Source organism: Lathyrus oleraceus, chromosome 6 (assembly GCF_024323335.1).
Source record: "Lathyrus oleraceus cultivar Zhongwan6 chromosome 6, CAAS_Psat_ZW6_1.0, whole genome shotgun sequence".
NCBI classification, from domain to species: Eukaryota; Viridiplantae; Streptophyta; class Magnoliopsida; order Fabales; family Fabaceae; genus Lathyrus; species Lathyrus oleraceus.
The window spans coordinates 99138855-99155549 of NC_066584.1; positions in this window are offsets into that span (position 1 = coordinate 99138855).

Here is a 16695-nt window from a genome sequence, read left to right on the forward strand (position 1 = left end):
GTTGGCATTGGCCAAGTCCTTTTGCATAGGGAATGTTGCCTAATTCTAAGTCCAGAGCTCAGATCAAATCCAACAGTCCACACAAACATTTTTTTAGGATTTTTTGTTATTTATTAGGTATTTGAAGGTCCTAAGACCACAAACACAAACAAGATACACAAAGAAATATATACAATCACAATATATGGCTCAAGTGAGCAAAGTGAAAATGGCATAAACATAAACAGGTTAAATGATATGTAAAATGGAAAATGAAATGGTAAATGACTTGAATTTAAATTGCATAAAGTAAATGACTTGAAATTAAAAGCAATAATAAGAAAAGTTAGTCAAATGTTAGTTGATTAGATGTTAGTGAAGTTTTGCTTTTCAATTGATTAAGTCATTCTTTGGAGAATACTCAACCCTCTATTCACAAGCATGGATCCTTGAACCAAGACATCTCCCAAAGGAAGGAAAAAAGGCCAAGTTTCCATACAATACCATGAAAGGGGGGAGACTTACAATCTCACTTACTAGAATGCTATGCCTTTGGGTCAAACTTTAGAGCTATTTTAAGCTATCGTAATTGAACTTATATAGAAGTCACAACTATCTGAGGCCGGGCAATAGAAATCTTGGTGTTAATGTATGTTAGAGATATGGTATAATGAACCATACTCCTAAAACATACACCACACAAAAAGAAAATGATCAAAGGATAGACCTAAACTCATCCATACTTGTATTGGTTCATCTAACATAACGTTATTGATGAACCAATTAGCCTTAGGATATTGAGACTTCATTGGTCAATGAAAGGGATGGGATAGAATGGGATTGAAGATGAAGAGGGAGGGGAGATGAGATCAACACAAATTGGTCCATGGAGGAATTTTATCAAATTAAAATCATTCATTCATTCATTTTGGGAGATGAAATGTACATTTCATCAATCCCCTAAATCCAATGATTTTAATCCAACAAAAGTCAAATCAACCTTGACCAAGGCCCAAACACATAGTCAAACTTCACAAGTTAATAAAAATGGCTCAACATAAATTCTACACAATTAATAAATTAAAAATCAAATTAAAATGCATTTAAATTAAATTATGTTTGATCAAAAACCTAAAACCTCTTCAAAACACCAAATAAATGGCCAAGAGATTTATCATGGGTCAAACAAGGTCAAAGGACCTTGGACAAAAAATTTCATAATTTTTTAAAAGTCAGAAGTATTTTTTCACAATTAAAAATATGCACAAAAACAATTCAGTCATGAAATATATCAAAATTAATCCAAAAAATAATTTTAATTCAGAAAATGAAACAGGAAAATATTTGAATTTTTTTGGTGAAAGTCCCATATTTTTTGGATTAAAAATGAAATTGATATGAATTAATTAAAAATAAGGGATTAAATGAAATAATCAGAAATTCAAAAAAAAGATAGCCATCTGATCTCCTTCATTAATTGGGGTGGCAGATCAGATGGTCAAAACGCGCACTTCATCATGTTCCCAAGTCAATGCGTGTACACGCATGGTAATTAGAAGTAACGCATGAGATTAAAACAATTCAAATGGATCAGATGGCCTGGATTCGTCCTACGGACCACCGGAGCCCTAGCTCCGGTCATCTTCTTCAGTGAGGACCACCGGACCGGTCTAACTTAAACCTTATGTAAAATGAAAAGTGAATACACTCATATGAAGGAAAAATTCTCAGGAGCACGAATCTGGCCTCAATTTTGTCAAATTCCAAGTGTATAAAAAGATACAGGAATTTGAATTTTGAAGATCATGAACTGAGTTGCTTTGATTTGACCTCAAAGAAACTCAATCTTCTTGCCTACATTGATAGGACTTCAGACAACCAAAAATCAACAAGAATGGTGAAAAATTGAGGGAGAAATGAAGAGATGAAAATTCTGAAAAATCACCTTCAATTGAGCTTCAGATTGGCATGATCTTGCTTTCAATTATGCTTGGCCTTGCTTCAGATGCTTGATGGAAGTGAAATAGATTAAGGAGATGGATGGACTCTTGGAGTTTCAATCTCAAAACAGATGAAGAATTGAAACTCAATTTTCAAAGAAAATCTTCAAGTTTATCCTTCAATGGTGAGGGTTTGAGGTTGCAGGTTCAAAGCTTGGGCATGAGGTCCTTAATTATGAGAAATGAGGGTCTTATTTATAGGCCATGAGATTGATTTTTACACACATCCAAATTTGGAAATTTTGGAAATTCTCCTTTGTATGGTTGCATGGGCGTGTGATAGGCCCATGAGATTATGTGATCTGATCCATAATTGAATGTTAATCATGCTGAAACCATGTTGGAAGGCCATGAAAATGTGTATAAAAAATGGAAGTTGAAATTATCCAAATGGTCCTTTAAATTACACCCATGCACAACTCCCTCATACTTTGGCTAAATGATACGATCTTGGACTTTTTGGAAAGGTGAGATTAAGGGGAACAACTTTAATGTTTAAGAATTTTTAATTTGAAGCTTGGATCATGATGAATTTTGAGGTGGAAGTTTGGGAAATCAAACATATTTGAAAATTTTCTAAGTCCCAAGTCAAGTGTCCACTTCTTCCACCTTGAATAACTTTTTCTATGGACTTCAAATGAGAAATGTTCCTTCATAAAAGTTGTAGCTATTTCAAACATATTTAATTTGATCACAAACTTGACGTCATTTGGATTTGGCATGAAGGAGTTATGCATTTTAGAAGTTGAGGAAAATCACTTGTTCAATGGTATTGGCCCAAAATGACCTATGATGTTTTGCACATGCATTTGCAAGTTGAATTTTCAATTCCTTCAAACATAAAAGTTTAAGTAGACATCTTTAATTTTATAATGCAATTTGAAATGGATTTCATATCATACGAATTGATCAAGTTATGGTCTTGGGAAGTTGACCTCCAAACTAGGGTTCAGACAAAATGACCTATAATCGTTCACCATGAAAAATGACTTTCCAAGCAAAAATAGCTCTAGACTTTAACATGAAAGTTGTTTCTAATGTCAAGTTGAGTAAAGTTTATCTTAGAATAATTTTCATATGACAAAAATTGTATGAGATAGGGTCTAGGGAACCCTAGTTTTGACTAGTTAACTTTCTCTGGTCAACCATGATGAACAACCTTGCTAGCTTGACATTCTCTTAATTTTTGGGACTCATGGAGGATAATATATGCATAAGGTGATGTAATGTGAATTATGCCTTGAAATATTTAATCAATTGTTGAAGAAGTCACACATGATACCTAGATGAATTAGGGTTTCCAAGGAAAACCAACTCCAAACTCTTGATGATTTCTTGATCAAAATAACATGTGAAGATCATGGGGATCCATATATGATGCTTAAAGCCAATGTAAACCAATTCTTGATTGCGCTCCTTGCATTCAGGGTCTCAAACCCTAGATATGAGCTTGATATAGCATAGGTGAGCATACACACTATCTACAAAAGCAACAAACTATACATTGACATATTTTTGGTATTTTTGTTAGTAAATAAAGAAAAATTAAGTATGATACTATAAAATGTGCTTGGTGATCCCTCCCAATGCAAACCCAATGAATGAGGGGTAAGGAGGATGCCAAGTTATGATCCTAATGTCAATGCATATGATGAGATATCATGAGGGATCTTAAGGTCAAAATCGGGGTCTTACAGCCGCCTCTATTTAAGGACGTTATAGCTGAGGAGATGAAGGTTAAAATCTTTGTATCGACTCATTAGAATAGACTTAAATAACAATATATAGAAACAAATTTTAGTCCCTAAGAGACCTCATGCTGCATATGATATGAATGTTAAAATTGATCTCTATTGGGAATATGTTGCCACAAAGGAAAATAATCTAGAGAGACCGGAAGTCCATAGGAGTATAATGCATTTCGTAAGGAAAACTCACTGGGGAGACAGAGACTTTGGGAGATAAAATATTGTGTGTGGGCCAAGCTACGAATTAAAACTGTTGGGGGACACGAGGGGTTCCATGAAAATGAATCAATGGAAAGACTCAGCCGGGGGATAAAAGGAAATCTGCAGGGGAAACGGGTAAATTATAACAAAACTGAAATACTCGTACCAAACAGGAAACGATGATTTCACTGAGGAAATACACACCCAAACTCAACTAGGGAAGAAAAGATCTTCAACACAGGAGTAGCAGAAGTATATTATCCATTATCAGTTACTGGGTAAGGAGATAACATAATCTGATAGAGAGGACATCCGTTACCGGTTAGGGTAAACATATCAAGGATGAATTGTTGAGGAACACATGAGGTGTACTCATTACTAGTTACTGGGTAAGAATAACCAGCTGGGGAAAATCCAAATAGGATTTACAACTACCGGTTACTGGGCAGAAGACCGTAAAGAAAGAGAATATCCGTCACTGGTTAAAGTGAACATTTCAAGGATAGACTCAAGGGGGAGAATATTTGTCATCAATCAAGATGGACATATCAAGGATAGACTGCCGGGAAAAAGTAGGAATTACATCTATCAGTTACTGGATATAATACCGAAAAGAGAATAACTGTCATCACTTAAGATGAACATATCAAGGATAAACTCCGAGGGGAGAAATAGGAATTATATCTATCAGTTACTGGATAGAAAACCAAAAGAGAGAATATCCATCACCGGTTAAGATGAACATATCAAGGATAGACTCCGCAGGGGGAAGCAGGATTTACAACTAGCGGTTACTGGGCAGAAAACCACAAAGAGGAGGAAACCCGTCATCGGTTAGGATGAACATATCAAGGATTGACCCTTTGGGGAATAAAATAGGGATTAAAACTACCTTTTTACTGGGTAGAAAATGAAAAAGAGAATATCTATCATCGGTGAAGATGAACATATCAAGGATAGACTCAGAAAGAAAGAATATCCGTCATCAGTTAAGATGAACATATCAAGGATGGACTACCTGAGGAAACGTGAAACAAATCCGCTGGAAAAATAAGAGGAAGTAGATTGCCGTTACCAGGTATTGGGTAAGAGTAAAGTACTCGCAAATCGAGAAGAATGTTACCAGTTACTGGGTAACAGGCTCTCGGGGAATCAAGGTATCTATCTAGGCAAGATCTAGAAATAAATGGTCAATCAAAGACTCAACCCAATGAGGATATAACTTAGAGGGAGTGGTTTCATCCAGATAATCAACTAGGGAGGAAGCTGAAATAATAATCATCCACGAGGAAATAACTCAATGGGGAATGAGAAAGGTTAAATCCTTTCTGCTTAAGGGGTTGACACTCTACAATTGAAGGAGGACAGACACGCCAAATCTGCATGGGGGAAAGGATACCACCATAGCAGAGGATCAGAAAAATAATGAATCACAAAATGCAATAATAATGCAATAATGAAATCTATGAATGTATATGTATATGTATATATGATGATTATGCTGACAAAACAATCACAAGGATACAAATGTCAATGGTCTGAATCATCTCTACAACACTCAGCCAATCTCAACAGGATGGAGGCATCAACTGGAGAAACAGATGTTAAGGATGAACATGAATCATCCGCCTCGAAGGCTCGACCCTGGCTGGGGAAAGAGGACAAATTTGCTGAGGATCTGCATCATCAACTCTGTGGGGAATTTTAGGTCAACACCATATCAAATGGGAGACAACCTTGCAAAGGACCATAAATATTGCTCAAGAATCAAAGCTAACAGGGATCAGGCTTAAACTCTACTGACGATTCGAGGGGAGTAACAATCTGGGCTGAATCTATGCAAACCGCTGAGATGACGCGCCCACAACTTAAAAATAGGGAGGCAAATACAAACTCAACTAGGGAAACCAACAAAACTAGGTTGGAAAGGTTGGGTTTCCGTTCGGAAAAAAATGACCGAACTAGTTGCTTGGGGAAGACCAACAATGCTTCGCATTTTAGGACTTACCTGTTCTCCGACTGCTGTTGATGTTCCTTTAATGAAATCGATTTCTTTTAAAAAGTAATTGCTTTTATTATTTAAGAAAAACATGATTTTGATTTTTAAATTCAATTTCAAAATGATCATCATAAAATTTAATTCTATTTAGCTGAATAAATAAGAGTAGAAACAATTGGATAAAAAGCTCAACTTTATTTAATATAATGGTAGTCTGTAAATGGCAAGATTCCATAGATCCTTACAAAAGTTGAAAAATGGTAATTTACATGGAAAAGGGATACATTGGATACAATGATCACTAATCATTCTCCCAACATTGATATCCACTGTGCTCTTGGCTTCGGTTGAAGATGACAAATCAAAACCCAACGACGTGCTCAAGAATATCTTCAAAATCGAAGGTCAACCGAATGCAGTTACTTGCCATGATCCCTAATTTTTGAATAAATTTCCCCAAGGTGGGGTACTCAATTTATCGGGATAAATTTTCTGTTTTATGTCTCTAACTTTTGCCTGGATCGCCCTTTTGGGTTTTCAATCCACCGGGACACTCATTTTTGCCTAAGTCACCCTTTCAGATTTTTAACTTAGCGAGCCGTTCTTTTCTTTTTAGGAGAATTATTTCTTGACTGTATCGATGTTCACAGGATGTATGAACTCTTCACCATCCATAGTTGTAAGAATTAAAGCATCGCCTGAAAAGGCTCTCTTAACAACATATGGGCCTTCATAACTAGGAGTCCATTTGCTCATAGAATCTGGCTTGAAAGATAAAATCTTCTTGAGCACAAGGTCACCTTCTCTGAACACACGAGGTATGACCTTCTTATCAAATGCTTTCTTCATTCTTTGCTGATATAACTGATCATGACACATGGTAGTCAACCTCTTCTCTTCAATTAAATTCAGCTGGTCATACCTAGTCTAACACCATTCAGCTTTTGTCAACTTGGCTTCCATCAGCACACACAGTGATGGGATCTCAACCTCTACCGGGAGCACAACTTCCATGCCATAAACAAGTGAGAAAGGAGTTGCCCTTGTTGAAGTGCGGATGGATGTACGATACCTGTGCAAAGCAAATGGGAGCATATCATGCCAATCTTTGTAGGTTACAACCATTTTCTGGATGATCATCTTGATGTTCTTGTTTGCAGCTTCAACGGCCCCATTCATCTTAGGTCTGTAGGGAGAAGAATTATTATGTGTTATCTTGAAGTCTTTGCAAAGAGTTTCCACCATATTATTATTCAAGTTAGATCCATTACCAGTAATGATTTTACTTGGCACACCATAATGACTTATAATATGATTCTTGATAAACCTTACAACAACTTGCTTGGTCACATTTGCATACGATGCCACTTCAACCCACTTTGTGAAGTAGTCAATAACCACTAGAAAGAAACAATGTCCATTCAAAGCTTTAGGATCAATCATGTTAATCATATTAATTCCCCACATGGAGAAGGGCCATGGAGAGGAAATGACATTCAACAATGTTAGTGGAACATGAATCTTATCTGCATATATTTGACACTTGTGGCATTTCTTCACAAACTTGCAACAGTCTGATTCCATTGTCAGCCAATAGTAACCTGCTCTCAACATTTTCTTAGCCATAGCATGTCCATTGAAATTAGTACCAAAGGAACCTTCATGGACATCCGTCATCAACAAGTTTGCTTCGTGTCTATCCACGCATCTGAGTAGCACCATATCAAAGTTTCTCTTATAAAGCACATCCCCATTCTGGTAGAAGTTTCCAGCTAATCTTTTCAAAGTCTTCTTATCTTTAAAAGATGCCCTTGGAGAGTAAATATGACTTTGGAGAAAACACTTGATATCGAAATACCACGGCTTTTCATATACGATCTCTTCAACAGCAAACACATGTGCTGGCCTATCAAGACGCATCACAGTCAAATTGGGGAACTTCATTCCAGAATTTCACCACAATCATATAAGCCAACGTTGCAAGAGCATCTGCCATCCGGTTTTCATCTCGAGGTATATGATGAAATTCAACCTTTGTAAAGAAAGTTGAAATCCTCCTCGCATAATCTCTATATGGTATCAAACCAGGTTGATTTGTCTCCCATTCCCCTTTGATCTAATTCACAACTAAATCTGAATCTCCATAGACGTCAAGATATTTGATTCTGAGATCAATGGCCTCTTCAAGCCCCAAAATGCAAGCTTCATACTCATCCATAATATTTGTACACTTGAAAGTCAATCTAGATGTAAACGAAAAATGAGTGCCTTGGGGAGTAATAATCACTGCCCCAATGCCATTACCAAACTGATTAACAGCTCCATCAAATACCATGCCCCAACGGGAACCAGGTTCTGGCCCTTCTTCAAGCAATGGTTCATCACAATCTTTCATTTTCAAGTACAAGATCTCTTTGTCAGGAAAATCATACTGCACTGACTAATAATCTTCAATCGGTTGGTGGGCCAAATGGTCAGCCAAGGCACTACCTTTAATTGGTTTTTGAGATCGCTATTCAATATCATACTCAGATAACAACATCTGCCAATAGGCAATCCTTCCAGTTAAAGCAAGCTTCTAAAAAATATACTTTATTGATCCATTTTGGATATCAACTAAGTGGTATGATTCAACATATACTGACACAGACGCTTAGCAGCCCAAGCCAATGTGCAACAAGTCTTTTCAAGCATAGAATACCGAGTCTCACAGTTGGTGAATTTCTTACTGAGGTAGTAAATTGCATATTCTTTCTTTCCAGTTTCATCTTGCTGACCAAGAACATAACTCATAATTTCTTCAAGCCCAATCAAATACATGATCAACGGTCTTTCTTCAACAGGCGGAGACAGAATCGGAGGCTCAAGCATATATTCTTTGATACTGTCAAAAGCTTTCTGGCAATCCTCAGTCCAATCACAAGACTGATCTTTCCAAAGAAGCTTGAATATAGGCGCACACGTGGTAGTCATATGCGATATGAATCTTGAGATATAATTCAAGCGGCCGAGAAAACCTCTAACTTGCTTCTCGGTTTTGGGCGCATGCATCTCTTGTATTGCTTTGACCTTGGCAGGATCAACTTCAATACCCTTCTCGCTGACAATAAAGCCCAACAACTTACTAGAACGAACACCAAATATACACTTATTAGGATTCAAGCGGAGTTTGTACTTCCTAAACGTTGGAATAGCTTCAACAAATGTTCAACATGTTCTTCTTCATTACTGGATTTAGAAATCATATCATCAACATAGACTTCAATCTCTTTATGCATCATATCATTAAAAAGAGTGGTCATTTCTGTCTAGTATGTTGCACCAACATTCTTTAAACTGAAAGGCATTACTCTATAACAGAATGCTCCCCAAGGTGTAATGAATGTGGTCTTCACCATATCTTCGGGTGCCATCTTAATCTGATTATAACCGAAAAATCCATCCAGAAATGAAAAGACTTTGAATTTAGCTGTATTTTCTACCAACATATCAATGTGCGGCAGAGGGAAATCATTTTTCGGACTAGCTTTGTTCAAATCTCTATAATTAACGCACATGCAGACTTTTTCGTCCTTCTTCGGAACAGGAACAGTATTGGCCACCCACTGCGGATACTTAGCGGTAACAAGGAAATCAACATCGATCTGCTTTTACACTTCTTATTTGATCTTAACTGCCATATCAGGATGTGTCCTTCTCAACTTCTGCTTGACTGGAGGGCATTTTGGCTTCAACGACAATCTATGCTCCACAATCTCAGAATCCAAACCAGGAATGTATTGATAGGACCAAGCAAACACATCTGAATGTTCTCAAAGAAGATCAATCAACCCCTTCTTAACCTATGGACACAGTTGAGACCCAATCTTGACCTCCTTCACATCATCTTCGGAACCCAAGTTGACTAGCTCAATCTTCTCTTTGAATGGCTGAATGGCTTTTTCCTCGTGCTCAAGTAGACGAGATAATTCATCAGACACTTCTTCATCACTTTCGTCCTCAGCCTCAAACACCGGGAATTCAAAGTTTGGAGAAGGAGTAGGATCATTATATCCAATGGGTTTAGAAACCAACATGCATAATGATTTGATATTTTTATTTTAGAGAAGTGAATTGTGACCAAATATTATGCAGATGGATAGTTTATTATTATTTATTTATGTTTTATGTGATTACCATTTTCAAAAAAGCAAAAAGTAAAAATAAAAACATCATAGATGTGGATGAATAGAATTGCATTTTATTAATGATAAAAATTGAAAAGGCCCAAAAATGTTCATTTCTCCCTTATGCACAGGAGAAGGATTTTTCTCAAAAATAATGAAAAAACAAATTACTTAGAGCGATGGATAATAACAGGAACATCAACAACAACTCAATTATTGCAATCCTTTCCATTCGTCACAAAATTGGCGCAATCTTCATCTTCGTCACCCTCGATTACAACAGTTGAGTGTTGTTCATAACCATGGATGAACCCTCCGCTACGGAAACTCGGTTGCATATCTTAATCTTTGACATTGAACGACCCTCGCTGAAATCCCAATCTGGCTCTATTCTTGTTCTCGGCGACCTCTACCATACGGCCCCACTGATTAGTACTGCCATCTTCAATAATTTTTTGTGCATCTTTGAAAGAGGACATGAGTGCCCCCGTTTTCTTCACTTTAGAAATAGATAAAGCTTGGAATAGAGTTCCAACCTCCTCCTCAGCCTCCACATACGAAAAGGACGACAGATGGCTGACCAAGAGCGTTTTCTCTCCACCGACAATGAAAAGCTTTCCATTCTTCACAAATTTCAATTTCTGGTGCAGAGTGGATGTTACAGCTCCAACCTCATGAATCCATGGCCTTCTCGACAAGCAACTATAGGCCGGGTGGATATCCATTACTTGAAAAGTAATCTGAAAATCACTCGGACCTATCTTCACTAGAAGGTCCACTTCTTCTATGACAGTCTTGCGAGAACCATCAAAAGCTTTGACGATTACAACACTATACCTCATTGAGGTGCCTTGATAGGATAATATGGATAGAGTTGACTTGGGGGGTACATTCAAAGAAGAACCGGTATCAACCAACACATTTGACTATGCATTCTTCTTACAGTTCATCGATATATGCAGTGCCAAATTATGATTTTTGCCTTCCTCAGGAAGTTCTTCATCACAAAAGCTCAAGTTGTTGAGGGAAGTGATGTTAGCCACAATGTGGTCAAATTGATCTACAGTTACATCGTGTTCCATATAGGCTTGCTCCAACACTCTTTGCAATGCTTCTTTTTGCGCTTCAGAATTCATGAGCAGAGACAACACTGAAATTTTTGAAGGAGTTTGGAGCAGCTGCTCCACCATATTAAATTCGCTTTCTTAATTAATCTTAGTACCTCGTCATCATCATTAGGATTCAATTTGCTGGATTCACCAGACTGACACATTAGAGCACTAACTAGATTTACCACAGGTACATCAACCTTCTTACCAATAGGCACATCTTCTACATTCTTCGGGAAAATGGGACCAAATACACGACCACTATGGGTCACCTTCATAATATCAGTAATGTTCACAACAGAATTGGTCGTAGGCAACGATACTTCTTGAACATTCTCTACCATGGTAACATTATACTGGTAAGGAATAACTCTATCAGATACATACGGGACGGGGCCCACTAACTGTATCACTAACGGTGATACCGATCTGTTGACGCTATTGCTGTTGCTACTATTAAATTGAATTACTACCTGCTCAGGGGTCTTGAACACCAGAACAATAATATTCACATCATCTATATCCCTCAAATGTTGAATCTGGATTACATTCTCATCCGTCAACTTCTGGATATCTCTCTTGACGATCAAACACCCACGGGGGTTTACACTACAAATTACACAACCATCATGGTCGTGCTCGCAATCACTGATGGTACACAGGGTCCTATGCATCTCCACCAAGGACCTACAAATACATCGCACATCAAATACTCTGAAATTTCATGGACAACCATCTACCATATTGACAGAGGAATTACCATGAGCGGGCAATGGGTTGGCTTTCACATTCGACGCACGGTCCTCAAAGGACACCATCCCACTTTTTACAAGCTTTAGGACCTCATACTTCAACGGGTAACAGTTTTCGATATCATGGTCGGGAGCTCCTTGATGAAAGGCACAACGGAGTTCAGGCTTATACCACCAAGGAAGTGGTTCTAGGATTTGCGGAGGATTTCTTGGTTGAAGTAGGTTCTTGAGACCAAGGACGGGTAGAGTTCGGCGTATGACATAGGAATAGAGTCAAAAGAGACATTCTTCCTCTTGAAATTATGTTGTTGTTGATTATTGTTGTTGTTGTAGTTGTTTGTTCTTTGTTGTGGTTGTTGTTGACGTTGTTGTTGAACTGATACTGATTGATTGTTTGAAAATACTGGAATAACTGACGAGACTTGGTGATGATGCTGATGCGATTGCGGATTTCTTTTGACATGAGGCCTCCTCTTCCTCCCTACTGACACTGCATTGGTTTCACCTTCCTTCTTTCTGGAAAAACTGCTTTCATACTTCTTGCTCGATGACACCTCTTCCTTAGACAGACGTCCCTCTCGGACTCCTTGCTCCAACCTCATCCACATGTTTACCATTTAGCTAAAATCACTAAAGGCACTAGCAATCATTCGTTTATAATAAAACAAACTCAGGGTCTTAAGGAAAATCTTGGTCATCTCCTTCTCTTCCAACAGAGGATTGATCTGAGCAGCAAGCTCTCTCCACCTCTGGGCATACTCTTTGAATGTCTCTTTTTCCTTTTGAGACATAGACCTTAGTTGGTCTCTATCAGGCACCATGTCTACGTTGTACTTATACTATTTCACAAAAGCTTCACCCAAATCGTTAAATGTGCGAACACTTGCACTATCTATCCCCATGTACCACCTCAAAGCGGCTCCAGTCAGACTGTCTTGGAAGTAGTGAATCAATAACTGATCATTATCAGTTTGCGTTGACAATTTCCTGACATACATAACAAGATGGCTAAGTGGACAAGTATTTCCCTTATACTTTTCAAAGTCAAGGACCTTGAACTTCACCGGGATCTTGATATGTGGCACTAAGCAAAGTTCAGCAGCACTCTTACCGAACAAGTCCTTTCCTCTCAACGCCTTCAATTCCTTTTACAGCTCAAGGAACTGATCCTTCATCTCGTCCATCTTTTCATAAACATCCGGATCCTCAGACAGCTCAGAATGGTAGATGGTGTCCTCAACACGAGGCAAAGTGTGGATGATTGGAGGCGGCACAAACATGACTGTGCTAGATGCTGGCATGGAAGTAAAAGTAGGCGTAAACCCTTCAGGCATGAAATTTGGTGGCATTCTCCACAGGAATCCGACATGCATAGTCGGACTAGATTGAGTAGAAGCCACATGCACAATTGAAGTAGTAACCTCTGAGATGACAGTCCTCTAAGGAGGAGGAGTTGTGGGAGTTGGAGAAGACTGATTCTGTGCAGCAAGAACAGACTCTATCATAGCAGTTAGACGAGCAATCTCATCTTTCAACTCTCGGTTCTCTTTCTCTAAATGCTCCATAATTTGGGGTTGATTGGCGTGAGTGTTGTATCGGTGAGTCAGCTTGGCTGAAGCACAGAAGAATAACTGATAAGACATCTGACAGAAGAATCCTGTTATGCAAATGATGCATGAAATGCAATGTTTTGTTTATTTTTGTTTTCAAGGAACATACTATTTTATTTGCAAATATATAATAATAACAATTGTAACAATCTGATTGACTATAAAATCTCTTTTATTCATATAATTTGGAAGGATTACACTGAGTACAATTTCAGAAACCAAATTACAAATACAAGAAAAAAGGAAAATAATCATTCTAAGGATCCTCTACCAACAATATCAGATGATCTGGCAACAGGCGCATAATTCCTTCTGATGCGTCGAATCCCGGACTCAAAAGAAGTCTTCATCTGAGCCTTCTCAAGGACAAGCTGATCAACAATCTTCTTCCATGGCGCCGGAAGGCTGAGGCATACTAGAGGAAGATGAACCCTCTGGCTCTCTCTGTCCCTTCACTGCTCGGTCTTCAAGAAGTTCAATAAGTCCGTCTTTATCCTTAGACTCAAGCTGCAACTCCTCATGCTTTCGGCTCAAAGCATGGAACCGCTCCTCCCACATATCCTTCTCGTGTTTCATCTTGGCGAGTGTGTCTTCCAACTCCTCTACATCTTGGTTAGATAGAGTTAATGGCTCAGGCACAACCATAGATATAAGTCTCTCACAAGTATAAGGCATCTTCAGCTCCAAAGCTCTCTTCTTCACCCAAGTAGTGTAAGCCTCCAAAGCTACACAGTTGCACGGACCAAGCTCGAATCTTCCTTTCCTATGCATGTTATGCCAAGCATGCCCCATCCTCTGCTTCAAATGTTGGGGATCTTTACCCTCTTGATAGAAAAGACCTTTTAACTTAGTGTTATTAGGTTTATCTCTCAAGGGGAACCCAAGTGGACGACGAGTCAAAGCAGGGTTGTAGTTGATTCCTCATTGTGTACCAATGATAGGAACATTAGAGAATTCACCACAACTATCAATAATATCCAAGTTACTCAATGAAGAGTCATACCAAACAATATCATCATTAATGAGGGACATAAGTCTCTAAGACCAACATAGACATTGTTTGTTTTCCATAAAAGCAAGTATATGAGGCAAGTGAGAAATAAACCTTGTACAAAAGAGGAACACAACACACAATAGTTCCACCACCTTTAGAATTCCTCAAATGCAAAGAGAAGTACATATAACCCAATAAAGTAGGCACATGATTCCCAATCAAGAAAATTCTAATGGCGTTAACATCAACAAAACCGTCAATGTTAGGGAACAAAGCCAAACCATAGATGAGTAACACAAATATGGCTTCAAAATCATCAACACTACCGGCTTGAGAAAAGGCAATAGCTTTCCCTATGAGAAACTCAGAAGTCAACCCAAATATTCCTCCTTTCTTCGCCCAATGAGCCTCAATCTCAGACTTTTTCAGATGAAGAGCTTCAGCTATAAGATGAGATATGGGAATCTCCTCCAATCCATTAAAAGGCACCTTTTCAGAAACAGGTATTCCCCATAGATGGGGATACCCCTCTAACGTAGGCATAAGCTAATAATCGGGAAAAGTGAAGCAACGGTAAAGAGGATCATAAAACTGAACCAACACACTCAAAAATCCTTCAACCACATAAGTAGACAACACATATATAAGCTTCCCATGATGTTGCTTGAAGTCCAATGGATCTAATACAAAATATGATAGCTTCCTTAGCTCTTTCAAATTGGGACATCTGGAACTGTACTTCTTAGTGTTCCTTCGTCCATAATCCATATTCTGAAAATATTTGCAAATAAAATCTCAGTTCCTTGAAGCTATTTTTCGTGTGATGAATGTTATGATGCACATGAATGCATGAATGCAACAATAAAAAATAAGGGATCACTCACAAGGCAAACAAAGGTCAAGGGATGAATCAAGTAATTGTCAAGATCAATCATCCATTTTTGTGGATTATGGTTTTCACCTTATCAACACCCAAGTTCCATTGATATTGACAAGACTTGATTGGATCAACCAAGAATCAAGGATTTGTTGTGAGTCACAAGCATGGAGTCGGGTTAAGAACCATCCCAAAGGAGTGTACTAAGGATAAAAAACCTGTAGATCATGTTCTAAAGAGTTCCCGGAGTCTTAATTCCATCCATCGAATATTATAGGTTAGGATGACTGACTCATCAACCCATAATATTCTCAAGAGAAACTCGTCTGAGTTTGGTATCGTGTAACAACTGTTATCAAGTCTACACCTAAACAGTCTCTGCACTACATCCTAAATAGTCCAAGTTGGGTTAAATGTTCTACGGTCCTCAGCTTCTCGGACCCTAAATCAGAGAAAGTAATGCCTAACCACAAATAACTTGTGTGACATTCATGACTCAAAAAGGGTCTCCACTGAGCAAATGGATCTCAAGCCAACTTGTTAAGGACTACTCCACACAAGTCGAACATGACTATCCCATCCTCATATCTTAATTGCACTCAAGTTTGAGTTAGAACTTATCTCACCACTTAGAGATCACCAAGCACAACAAGCAGATTATATCATACAAACAAATATACAAACATCATATATACAATTATATACACATAAATAAGTAGGCTAAACCCACTGAGGACTACTCCCCAGCAGAGTCGCCACTTAATTTCTATAGCGGTAAATTCATGACCATTAAGCTATGGATAAACTTAACTTCAATAAAACCAGAGTTGCCACCGCGCTTTTATTGTTTTCAAAGGAAAAGGGAAAAGTAAGAAGAAAACCCAAAGATAAGAAGTTTTCAAATCAAAACTAATAAAATGCCAGAGATTACAGGTAAAGGGGTTGGTTACATAGAGGGAAGGTGTTAGCACCCAAAGTGTCCTAGGTACTCCTAGAGAGCCCTTTTTTATGTGTGTATGTATTTTGGTATAAAATGATTGCAATAAATAGAATGTGGGGATGAGAATAAAATTCATTAATTATATTTTTGTGTTTGACAAGACCTTCGGACTTGTGCCTACATACCAACATAAAAATGAGGGATCGAAACCTCGTAGTTCGTGGTATCAATTTCAAAGTGAGTTAATTGCTTTTAATAAAAATTAAAATTTTAAAGAGGCACAAAGGGCCTAAAAGAGTTTTCATGAGTGTTAGTTCTTT